The 13,005-nt window shown below is 36.4% G+C and overlaps 1 long non-coding RNA gene across 3 annotated transcripts; it reads right to left on the bottom strand.

The window, feature by feature from the left end:
• Positions 1-1,278: 1,278 nt before the first annotated feature.
• LOC136254071 (uncharacterized) lies at positions 1,279-9,833 on the bottom strand. 3 transcript variants are annotated; one of them, XR_010700287.1, is made up of 6 exons: positions 8,296-9,833; positions 8,043-8,141; positions 5,231-5,329; positions 1,674-1,725; positions 1,505-1,606; positions 1,279-1,453 (listed from the first exon to the last, which is right to left on the bottom strand). It is a non-coding gene; the product is annotated as an uncharacterized lncRNA (long non-coding RNA). The 3 variants fall into 3 exon arrangements; XR_010700288.1 differs by having other exon boundaries at positions 1,279-1,438; XR_010700283.1 differs by having other exon boundaries at positions 1,440-1,606; positions 8,296-9,829.
• Between the last annotated feature and the right edge of the window lie 3,172 nt (positions 9,834-13,005).

Genomic DNA, 13,005 nt, shown 5'->3' with positions numbered 1-13,005 from the left:
TGACTTCCTCTGTCAAAGTACAATACCTTAACTTGGGGTAGTTGGTAGGGGAAGTAGTTTATTGGTTGATAGAGACCCCAGTAGAGGCTCCATACATGATCTTGTGTCCAAGTCAAAGTCCCAAGGACTCTATGTGGCAGGACCACACACTCCTCAAACCTGCCTGATGCTACAGTCAGTGAGCTTATCATGGTATGGCTGTGGATCCTGTGTATATCTGCAGACCAGATGAATGGGACGATAAGGTAATTTCACTTAGTGGTCACCTCCTTATAAAGACCACCTTCTAACAAAGACCACCTCTTTATAAAGACCATTTAATTTTAGAGTGTATCCAAATAGGACAGCCTTATCAATGAATTGCATGCCACATGTTATACCTAGAAAAGCCAGAGTGATGGGTTTATGTATGATACAACAATTCCTCCATACAACAGTTAACTGTACAATGTGTCCACAAAACTAAGCAATAATATCTGGTGAGGCCAAGAAATAAATGATAAAAAAATTTCAAAACTAAGTTGCCTGGATAGAGAGAGAGGTATTAATCACTGGGAGAGAAATCCATAATCTGTGAAAGTAGTAGTTATTGATTAAGTTGGTATGTACAATAAAGTTTACTTACACAGTAAGGCTGAGCAATACCACCATTGTAACAATATCTAACATTTAGGTGATGTGTGCATCACAATTCTGTACCTGTACATTAGTGCCATTAAGTTATACAGGTTAGAGTTAGCTAAGAATTCAATTAAACCAATCTACTGAGCTAAACCATAAGTCATACATCATAATGTGTAACAATACCTGATACTGCAAACAACATAGTAATGAAGGACAATACAGTCAGACCATAATGATAGTTAAGTATCACCTATAAGGGCTTCTATACCTTGATGCTGAACTGATCAGTATGTGGGACCAGCAATGATTAAAATATTTTTAGTATGGTGAAGTGTGTATTCGGTATCACAAATATAGTGGGTTTGGTATTGATAATGATAGTGAAATGACAATATCACTCAGGACTATATATTACACAGACGTTTATTCTGTATATGCATACATCTAATTACCACAAAATTACTAGGTACTACACTTGTGCATAATATAAGCCTCACACAAACCTGGTGGGTTCTAACAAATGTATGATCAATTACTAGTACGTACATAATAATAGAACCTCCCTCCTCCTCCTCTTCTGTCATTTTGTACAAATTTAGTAATTCTACAACAGTACATTAGCCTTATAGCTACCATATAACATTTTATTTTATTTAATACACAAAGAGCTCAATCACAAGTGTGTAAATGTGCACGCGTGTAATTTAGTCTGAAAGTCATCAACATTTTCAACAGCAACAACTTCGATAGGGAGGGAGTTCCATGTTGTGATGGTTGATGGCAGAAATGAGTGGTGGTAGCAATTATATCACACCTCAGTATAAAACAACTTTATCAAATAGCAGTTTGAATATTATTAATAATATATGTATGCACATACTGTATGTACTATAGAAGTGACATAGAAGTGAGTAGTGTACTATTGAAGTGTTACATCATCTTGATTAAGTCAGTTTACATCTGCTAGCTGATTTCTTATCAACTACATAATAATAGGTGTCATGTCATTGAGTATGTACTGTACTCATCAAAGTATATTTGCCACATACCAAGTTCAGAATCATATTCTTGAACTTTCTGGTGGATTTTATCTTTTGTTATCTAAAGTGTTATAAATTAGTACATACTGTATCATGCATACAAAATAATTGCATGTACACAAAACCTTTATTGTGATATTTTGCATTAAAAACAAAGTGAATTATATGGTAGAAATAATAAATTATAGGCACTGAATAACATGGCCACAACTCATACAACTGTAATGTTACATATGAGGAGTTAAACCATCCATGATATTGAGATGAATCCATTTCTGTGTGGGGTATTCTTGTATCTAACGTAGGTTGCATGGATTTCACAGATCTGGTCATGTCAGTATAAGTACACACAATTAATATACCAAACAGCAACAGTTCTAAATAGGAACATGCATACACATTTATCAGGGGGGTAAGAATCACAGGTGCAAGGTTGCTGAGATTCTCTATTAGCACTGTCACATGATCCTTTTAAATAATGGCAAGATTGGCTAGTTTTTGAAATCAAGCCAGAATTAGAGGTACCAAGTAGAATTACACCAAAATAATTTGCAGGTAATCACACACATTTCAGTTCGCCTTGTGTGATTTTGACTGATACTCATACAATTATTCCATAATTGCACGGAAATGTGTGTGATCACCCACTATTCACATAGTGATCACCCTTCATGGTTTGTAGTACATATCTATCCAGTTCTGGGTGGCCATTAACTACTAACAGGTGATTGCATCATTCTTCCAGTACTTAAAATGTTGATTGGTTTATTACTATATCATTTGTTGTTGCACTCAACAGGCTTTGCATGTCAGAAAGTCTGATTGGCTACTCAAAATATCAATATTTGTTGCAATTAAAAGCTTCTGTTGCCAGCTATTTTCATTGGTTGGCTATTCATTATATCACTTCCTTGTTGCACGGAAAAGGCTTCTTTACAGTGCAATTACAAAACAAACCATGCAATTTGGGATTAATTGCTCTCCTACTATTGGGACTAAGCTAATGTATGGCAAACTAAATCACTATGTGATTATAAGCAGTGCTCAAAATAACGTTGGACATAATCCAGACAATACACGGAATATCTGAATAAGTTTCTATTTATCCAGACAAATTGTCCAGACAGAAAAGAGCCAGTGAAGATACTGCTAGCTATGGTTGCAGAAGCACTAAGAAGAGTGTGGTAGTGAAGAAAACAGGGAGAAGTGGGTGTCTGAAAATGATAAAAGTCTTCAGACGATACAATGGTAATAGTTTAACTGAAACAGCATCTGGTGATCGGGAGCACGTGACCATGGTAAAGTTTGCCATAAGTTTAATGATAAGCTCTGCTTGATGCAAAACTATAGGCAGGCCTTTATAGGCACGTTCACACTTTGATCTTCAAGGATCATGTGGCAACCAATATGCACAATTGAGCAATGGCATTGAGGCAGCCAGTAGCTAGCTTCATGGAATATGTACCAATTGTAAGGGCAATGGCTGAAGCCAACCTTAGCAAGGTTGCAAAGTTGAAGAATAAAAGAAAAAATGGACATTGCTAAAGAAAACCTTGTCCTCACTAAGATGAGAGTTATTTGTGTTGACTTAGCTATAGCTATGATTGTTTATGACCATATCACTTACTGTAATTATCAGTTAAAAGCAGTGTAATAATACATTCAATAATTGTAACATCTTATTGCAATATCGCTACAAATTGTCATTGTAAAATAACACAAACCGGCTGTATTATCGACCACTATACCAATAATTTGCTAGTGGTATCCAAATAATCATGTGATTTTACAGACATGCATGTTAAGAGATTGTTTAACCTCTTTTCAGACTATTACATTCTTACAATGTTATAAAGACAAGAAATCGGTATGATGTGTAGCTGCATTGAACTGACACAACAAGCTAATCAATCGCCATGTTACCTGAAAGGTGGGTATGTGACAAGCTTCACGAGATTATGATCAGGTGTTGAAAGAGATGGGGTGAATAAAGTGGAAGGACCAGATGGATACAGAATTTCTCAATGGCTGAAACCTCATTCAAGGTTATCTACCTGATGCTTGAGGATGATAAAATCTCGAGATAAAAGAATTAGGCCAAGGCTTGCAAAATTGTAACAAGGAGTTAAAGAAGTGGTGGTTGATAACCAATGAGCTATGCTAATTGGCATAATATACAGTATTCATAAGTTGAAGCTGAAATACTGTAATAGAGTGGTCACCTACTCTAGTAGAAGTTAGTGGAATAATTCTACAACAGTCACTAAGTATCTTGCCAACTAAAAACTATGTTTTTTCTCTAATGTAACGGCATATGTACTGCTTAAAAATCTTGCCGTAATAGTAAAGAACAAGTTATAAAAATATGAGAAAATGAGTACATTTTGAGAAATAAAATTTTTTTTGGAATAGAACAATGAGGAAAATCTTGAGCATAATTAGCTGTGGCCTAGTACCAAGATGAACAGCACAATAACTGCAATAATGGACACAATGGAAGAAAGAACATCAGGATTTCCAACGGTGCTCCAATTCAATGACTAGATGAAGGGAAAATGTTGAAGAGGACATATAACTATTATAGTGGAACCTCAATTATTTGAACACCGATTAACTGAATACTCAATTATCTGAACACCAAATCGACTGCTCAATTAGAGTATTTTGTCAATAAGTGTATGCTTTATTAGAGTAGTTGAGCAATATAATGTATGGATTTCAATTTTACGTACTATTTGATTATATGAACACCCCTTCCCCCCAATTTTAGTTCGGATACTCGAGTTTCCACTGTAGTTGGTTTGCATTCACCTGAGACCCCACCAAAAATAGTAATATCAAAGAGATGAATATTTGATCACAGTATTTGTTTCTACATAGGACATAGAACTTTGAAGTTTCACCTCCAGCTAACTCAGGAGTAGTGGCAGCTAGTATTCTCGTACAAGAAGTCTCCCCCTGATGACTAAGTTTTATAATTGTTGATTGAAAATGAATATTTGTCAACAATTACTCTGTGTGTGAACAGCAACCAAAGTGCACAACCTTATAACTAGGGCTTTGTGTAACTAAGTAAATTAATTAGCAAAAATACTATGGCTTGAAATTATTAAAAACCATAGTGCTTGTAACTCTTTCCTACTACACGCAGGATTAGGTAACTGTGTGAAAGACAAATGAAGTGTTATTGCATGGCGTATAGTGCAACTACAAAAGTGTTATATTTGAAATGACATTTTACTGGAAGAAGTGCTGGTATCTTAAGGGGAAAATAGCCATACAGCTAAATATGTGCAATAAGACATTTTCGTGTTTTGACTGAAGCATAGAATAAAGGAGTCTATGAGTGCAATTTCTCAGACTTTGTTTTGTATTTACAAAAGATGCTTAAATTTCACCACGCTGTTAAAAATCAAAGTTTTTAACTCTTTCATATTGACTTCAGATACAGCAGCTATTAAAATGTGCCACAGAGTCATCAATACAACATACTCAAATACCGTGTATATGTATACAACGATGGTGTGTGTATGACACAGAGCTGTGTAAGTGTGAATGAGATTCACCTGATCAAGTGATGATATATCTTGAATCATATGATAAAGGTAGTTCACCATGTTAGAGATCCTTTTGCGTATTGCTATATCTAGTGGTGTTTCACCACCCTAGGAAGCACAATTACAATGTAGTACAATAACATGGACCAAATTTCATGCTGTACACATTTCTAATCATAACATAAATGCACAATTATGTGCACACAAGGTAACAATGAGCCCTAAGCATAAATCCCAAGCACTCTGTGTGGCACCTGTTTTGTAACATACATAGCTAGCTATCACTGCATATGGATTGCAATTACCATTTAATATTATACGGCAGATTTTTGTATTGTGTGTGAACTGTAAAACTGGTATGGTTTTGTATAGGACCACAAGTGGCTATTAATGGATCACATTGTATTAGTCTAAGAGTGTCTCTTGCAATAGTGTGTGGCACAGACAGCTATACAGGTTGTGTTTTTATTGTATTATTATTATTATTATTATTTATTATTATTTATCTGATTTGTCAAAAAAGACAGGGTGACACCAAAAGGCAGAGCCTGTACGAGGGTGTTTCCCTAGAAGATACAAAACCAAAAACGGAGGGGACAAATACAGAGAACACAGCTACAAAAAAACAAGAAAAAACACATACACATATAAATTAATTACAACAAAACAGATTATACACAGCTTGGCGAAACTTAGATGAGCTGAGATCAAATACATCACACGATAGAGTGTTCCATAAGAAAACAGTGTTCACAAAGAAAGAATGTCTATAAGAATTGATAGAAGACTGTATCGGAACAAGGGTGAGAGGATGCGCTCAGGTACAAGATGTATTGAGGAAATAAACAAGGCTAACCATTGAATAGCAATGAAGGACCTTAACTTTCACACATGGCACACAGCTGGAAACCACTGAGAGGGTTTGATAATTTTTATCCAAGCTGAATAACAACAACAACAACAACAACAAAGAAGTGTGTGAGTTACAGTCCCAGTAGAGTCGGGATGATAAGTGCATGTGTTGGAAGGAATTTTTGTAGAAAACTTCTGTAAAATTAAACTATGTTAAGCACATGAGAGTAGTTCGTAGTCACTACACCACTGTATAAGGATAGTTAACTCCATTTTTAGGTAAAATCTTTTATGATGAACAAGAATATCGTAATCCCCAGAAGGTTGAATTGCTGTATACATATAGTGAAGGGAGACCTCAAAGGAAATGTAAGCGCTCAAGGTGACATTAATTTTCCAGTTTCATTTCCCGTGTGTAGTTTTGTCTTGTGTTGAGCCTTGCATTGGGCCATGTGCACTTATCAGCCATAGTTAATCACAAGAAATTTGTATATGTTTAACAAATAATATGTGCTTTATATTTATAGATACATGAGCTTAATAACCCAAGCCTACAGTAGCCATGTTTATGTCAAATCTATATTTGGCCTGTACATACAGTAGATGAAGTACAATGACTGAAGTGTTAGTTGTTATTGATGTTAAGTCCATTTAAACATGTACAGTGAATTGTGCACCTGTATAATCTTTATTGTACGCAAGAATCCTGGCCTGTAGATCACTGGACTAGTTAATGATAATTAAGATCTTATGGAAATCTTGAAATCTTAAAGATTTTGAAATCTTGTCCCTGCTTTTGTTGAGTTAGTCAATCCCTTGTCTGAATCGGCACAGTATCGCTAGATGTACATATAATACACTACCGTGGTTGAAAAGAATTTATTGCTATTACTTTTGCACATCGCGAGTTCATCAAGAAGCAAGACAAACAGCAAATATTGCCATAACTTTGGAATAAAGCGCTTGTGGAATGGAACAATCCACACATTTCATTTGTTAACCCATTAAGAGAAGCCTAATGGCACCTTGTTTTTAACTTATGCATGAAGTACGCAGCAGTTAAAGTGGTAATAACAAATTCACACAGCTGCACAAGACAACTTGATGCACCGAAAGTTAACAACATTACAAAACTACACAATGATACAAAAACATCAATTACCAAGCCTATATAGTGATGCAAGGCACAAAGAAGTGTCCAATTAGTGAAGACCCTGTTGTGGGATTGCTATGGTCAACACCGCCTAATTGTGTAATTTGTAGAACATGTTTCTTGAATAGTGTGTTATGGCTTCTTGTTAAAGTTGCAATCCAGTGTGGCAGTATTCACAAAGATTGAACATGAACCGTGAAAATAAATCTTCTTGCAATCCAGTTGTGGATACCGTGAAGGATGCTGGATTTTGTACTCTGAAGTCAATACGGAGGTTTGCTAATAAATGATGCAAATCCACTAGCTAAGTGTTGAATGAGTAATAAATTGCCAGCCTGCTTATCTGCCTGGCTGCCTGACCACAGTCGCAAGGCTGAAGGCCAAACAAAGCATGCAGTACACAGCCACCATTTTACATCACAATAGCAAACTCATCAGTGGCATGTACCTTTTGGGTGTCTGACCTGTAAATATGGTACAGTATGTTTGGAAAGCAAATAAAATCTATTTGAGTAATTATATTGCATAAGCGAGAGTTTCTGACCTCTTGTACACGGTAATGTGTTGTGTGGCAAAAATATCTGGCTCACCACACCAGTATGATATTAACAGGAAGAAGGAAAACTTTGATAATAACACATGTTTAACTCTGTGGTTCCTCCTCCAAGTTGGAAAACTAATGCAGTGGAGCTGTTCTCCATGTGGGACAGGCCACACATCAACAAATTGCCCCATTCATTGTGAAACAGGTTTTATTTTCATCAGGCTTGTTATAATTGCTTGAGAGTTACATACGTAACAGAGATATTAACTTACACTATTTTCAATGCATAGATCAGCCTTGTATTTATTAGTCAGAGATGCTACACACTTTTCACTACTATGATACACTGCAACATGTAGTGGTCTATTTCCCTGGATAATACATATAACATCAACACAATGATAACATTACTATAGCTACATACATGTCAAGGGCATATATGTACACATTATCAATACTAAATCAGTCCATACAACCACAGTACTGCTTCCATTCAGAGAGTAGTTATGTATATATAAAACTTACATACTGTTCATCCAAAATGTCATGATTACATATTCAGGCAGGAACAACATAAAGAAAAGGAAAAATCATTCAGTACATAGCATACATACATATTGTATGCCATGTGTGTTAATATCAAAGCCTGAAAAGTTGCCGGTATTAACATTCATTACTTAGCCGCAACAGATATTAGCCCCCATGGTTTAGTTGTCAGCCACTTTTAGTTTAGTGGACATGTTGTTTTTGTACAGCCAAGCTGTTTTGCATGGGGCTATTGCTGTATTATAAAGATATCATATACTCTGACTTTTCTAGGTATGTGGCACACAACTGATCAATAACAAAGAGGATACACTCTAAAACAACAAGGTATCAGCAATCTTATACAAACATTAAAGTAAAAGGTCTTTATAAAGAGGTGGTCTTTTTCAGAAGGTGGTCTTATAAAGAGGTGACCACTAAGTGAAATTACCTAATTGCCATTCCATTCCAGCCCACCATTCCGTTCCACCATTCCAGTCTGTTCCGCCATTCCAGTCCATTCACCATTCCATTCCACTGAATCCAGACGCCCAGTTTAGTCGTGACTACGGGCCATGCCCATAATAAACTATCAGGTTTTAGGCCATGCCCAACAGTAAACTGAGGTTTTAGCAGTACCAGCCATTTGTCTCAGCTGTATAGCAGTAGCAAAATGTACTTGAAACCATGAGTAACTTTTACTTGTGGTATACATCAAACTTTACATTTTAGCCTAGAATGAGCTGTATATCAATGGTTATGTTACTAATGATTTAAATATGATGAGAATGAGTGTTAATGTTAATAGAGTATATCAGATCGGTTATCGGTATCGGCTAATTTTGCTGTTTAATATCAGTTATCGGAATAATTGCTACTTTGGTTATTGGTGCAACACTACCTCACCTATAGTCAGTACAAATACAAAGAGGTGTACACATGTTCACTCCCAATGGTTTTGTACTGGAATAAGCATGTTTTCATGTTGTAAACATGTTTGCACATCTGAATTGTCCATACTAAATGTATGGGATATTTTAAAGATAACTCACTTGTTCTTGCCCTTATCAAAGCATTTTTTTAAATAAACGATTCCGGTGTTTAAAGGGCTTCGTAGCACTGCTAAATGTTTGGGCAGCTGGCCCATATAACAAGAGTTATTAACAAGAAACAAGGGCTCAGGTGAACACAAACTGACTAAAGAGTTCAACAACGAAACTTTCTTTATGAAACAATGTTCGACCAATCCTCCCTCCCCGAGTAATTCCAAGATTACACCTAAGTACATTACATGCTAAATAATACAAAACAATTGGAGTTTTGAGTAAGGCACAGTATCTCCTTATAAAGTGTGGGGCTGTTTATCTATATGCAAAAAGATAATACCTTTGTAATGTCCATTGGCTATTTAGGATGAAACTGACATAATAACAATCATACAATGTACTGTATGTGTATACATACCACCCCACTTGTACATACATGTTACAAAACTACTGTACACAATGCTAGTAGCAACATGTACCCTGTATGTATACTATATGTAGTGCACTTGTGAGCGTATAAAACTTACATACTGTTCATCCAAAATGTCATGATCACATATTCAGGCAGCAACAACATAAACAAAATAGAAAACAACAATTCATTATCAGCACAAGCTGTATTTGTACTATGTATGTAATAGTGTTCCACCGATTTCCAGATTGATATCAACTTGAAGCCGATAATTAAGGTAATCAGTATTAGTATTTGTGCTACTCATCAATCCGATATTGATTAACAACCACCCTAACCAATTATTTTCAACAAAATAATCAGTGCTATGCTAGCAAATTTTGGGGCATGGAAATCGCAATCTAGCATAAAAGGCACAGGATTTGTGATTGAGTAAAACCAATATTCCTATGCTTGCATAAAAGAATTAAAGTACATCACAACAAATCACCAAATATCCAAATAGAACATATATCATACAGTACGGTAGCACTGTATGTTAAGGATCATGAACTGGGCTTTTCCAGCCAAAAATATCACCCTATAAAACCAGTCCCTTCATGACAGCTTGGCTAGGCACAACCAAGCCCAAAAATGTTTTCAGACCAACCCCAAAACCTTCCAAAAATATTTTATGGAATTTGAAAATTTTTCTGACTGAATGACTGACTGACTGACTAACTAATTGATGCCTCCAGCCAAGCATAATGCAACAGTGGATAGGGCTACAGGCTTGATTTCTTCACTGTTTGATGTCGCTTTGTCCCACGATGTGCCTTTATACCAACCACAGTACGTGCAGCGCACGCATCGTGGACTTGCCTTTGTCCTCCTTTGTGTTCCAGTTCTTTTCGCTGACAACATAAGGTGTCGATTCATGATAGTGCAATGCAGCATCCCTGTAGCTGTGTTGGCTAATTGCCTGTATTTTCCTTAGTGACTGGATTGATTGCAGAGACACTTCTTGTACTGCTCTTTGTTTGTAATGCTGTGTATTGAATAGGTGAAAGCAAAGCATAATGGCTACTTCAATTTCAAGTAGTTGGGCAATGCAAATCACCCATATTATTCATGGTGACTGGATTGATTGCAGAGGCAATTTTCGGCCTACTGTTCTTCATTTGTAGTGCTGTATAATGGGCTGAACATAGCTGAAAGTGAAGCATAATGGCCTACTTTACTTTCGTTTCGAGTCAGTCATTGATAGCTGGGGTTCACGTTCAGATGAAAACATTTCTCGGGCACCATCCTTTCTTTTGATGCAGTAAGTATGGGTTCACCAGTCATAATTAAAAGGAAAAATTAGGAAATTTAAGTTTGATTAGGGATCATATTATTGTCATAGAAATAAAAAGTAGGGGAACAAGGAAGGCTGTCTAGTAGAACTTATCAAAACAGTATTATAGAACTCACCTATATTAAAAACAGTTCTATTTGGAACTCCTCAGCATGCTTTGAGAATACCAATCAATCTCAAGATGTGTGACTATAAAATGGCACAAAGAGATAGCAAAGGACATCAAAGAAATGTGAGGATTTCTTGGAATGGGTTAACGTGATATATGTACACCTAACTGTGCAATATCTTGAGTTAACGAGATATGTAACCCAGTCTGAAAAAAACCGGTCTTATCGCCCATGTCAGCAGATTCAATTTTTCACCCAGGACACAAAACTACATGAATAAACTGTCCAATTCCACAATCAAAATCAACTAGACTTGAGTGGTTTGGCTGCTTTTCCCAAGCTGCTTTTCCCAAGCTGCTTTTCGCGATCCATACATATGGTGTGGGGCCTTAATGGACCTCTGGTCAGCCTGGGGATGACTGTATATGGCTGTACAGCTCTGTGGTGTTGAATAAGTACTCTGCTGTAAATTTCCTTTCATTTTAGCCAATTTTGAGACCTAAATTGCCCAAAACATGGCCTAATTCATCCCTACGCCTTCCTTTTCAATTTTTGATCACCATTTTGCCGTCGTCCAGGCCCCCCACCTCCCACCCCTTTTGCAGCTCGCCTGATACAGTCAACCCAGTCTAAAATGGCAGGAAACTTAGTTGTTGGCTCTGGAAGGTAAGGAATTGGTGTAAAACATGTGAAAATTTTGTACACATAGCTTTAACCATTGGCGAGCTACAACACACTAAATACTTAAAACCAGCACTTCTCGATACTTTTGATAAGACCGGTTTTCCCAGACTGGGTCACATATACGCACTGGCTTAACAAGATATACGTGCACAAAAACTGCATATATCTTGCTAACTTTCCTGAACCAATGCACTGGCTTTCCTTTGATCTGAGGTGTCTTAGTGGTACATATACATATACATAGTTAACCTGGAAGGTAAGTATCTAGTTAGTACAAATGGGTACAAGCAGTATAACACAATGTACAGCTGTAGCTATGGATGTACAATGAAGTGTATAACGTACAAAATTACATGATTAATATCAAGACCCATGGTAGTGAGTCAAGCAGCCAAGAAAGTAAAAAGTGCATGCCTCCAATAAGCAAGTGTGAGCCACTACTGTGTAGTGAGCTGTTTACATGTACTTTAACAATGATTTTGCAGTTTTCACCACAATTTATGTAAGGTTCACCATTTAAATATCTCAGATCATGGACATCATGTATGACAAGCTTTCAACTTGTCACAATACACAAACAATACTTGTATCCATGCTAAGTCACTCACCTACATATTTATTATGAGAAGTACATGTAGTGCCAAGGAAGTTCTGTCGCACACAATAATAATAATAATAACACACTCAGCTTCAGCACTTGTGCTGTAAAGCCTTAATAATTTTTTTAAATAAAAAAAGCTGGTTAGCCATCATTTTTATTACCTGAAGTTGGATTATGAAGCCATATGACTATGCTCTCTATTTCTTGCCTCCTCCTGCCGCTACTGGCACACTGATAATCATTAACATTTACCCTTAACAAAGCACGGTGATGAATGGGGTCAAGTTGTGAGCAAATGTGATTAAATAAATTGATATGTTCCACATCTAGTAATCTTGTACACTCCTTGCGAGCATCAAACAGCATCAATTCATGACTGTCCAGTTCAAATGGTAATTAAATTGCTATGCACTGGCATAATAACTACGATAATTGTTTATTGAAAGGTCTTGTATAAGTGGTACCAGACATTTTGGCAGATTTTCTGTGAAGTTGGTGATTCAAAATCCTACCACAAACAA

This window comes from Dysidea avara, chromosome 1 (assembly GCF_963678975.1).
Source record: "Dysidea avara chromosome 1, odDysAvar1.4, whole genome shotgun sequence".
NCBI classification, from domain to species: Eukaryota; Metazoa; Porifera; class Demospongiae; order Dictyoceratida; family Dysideidae; genus Dysidea; species Dysidea avara.
Note: the sequence above shows the minus strand (reverse complement) of the source record. Positions and strands in the feature narration are given on the sequence as shown.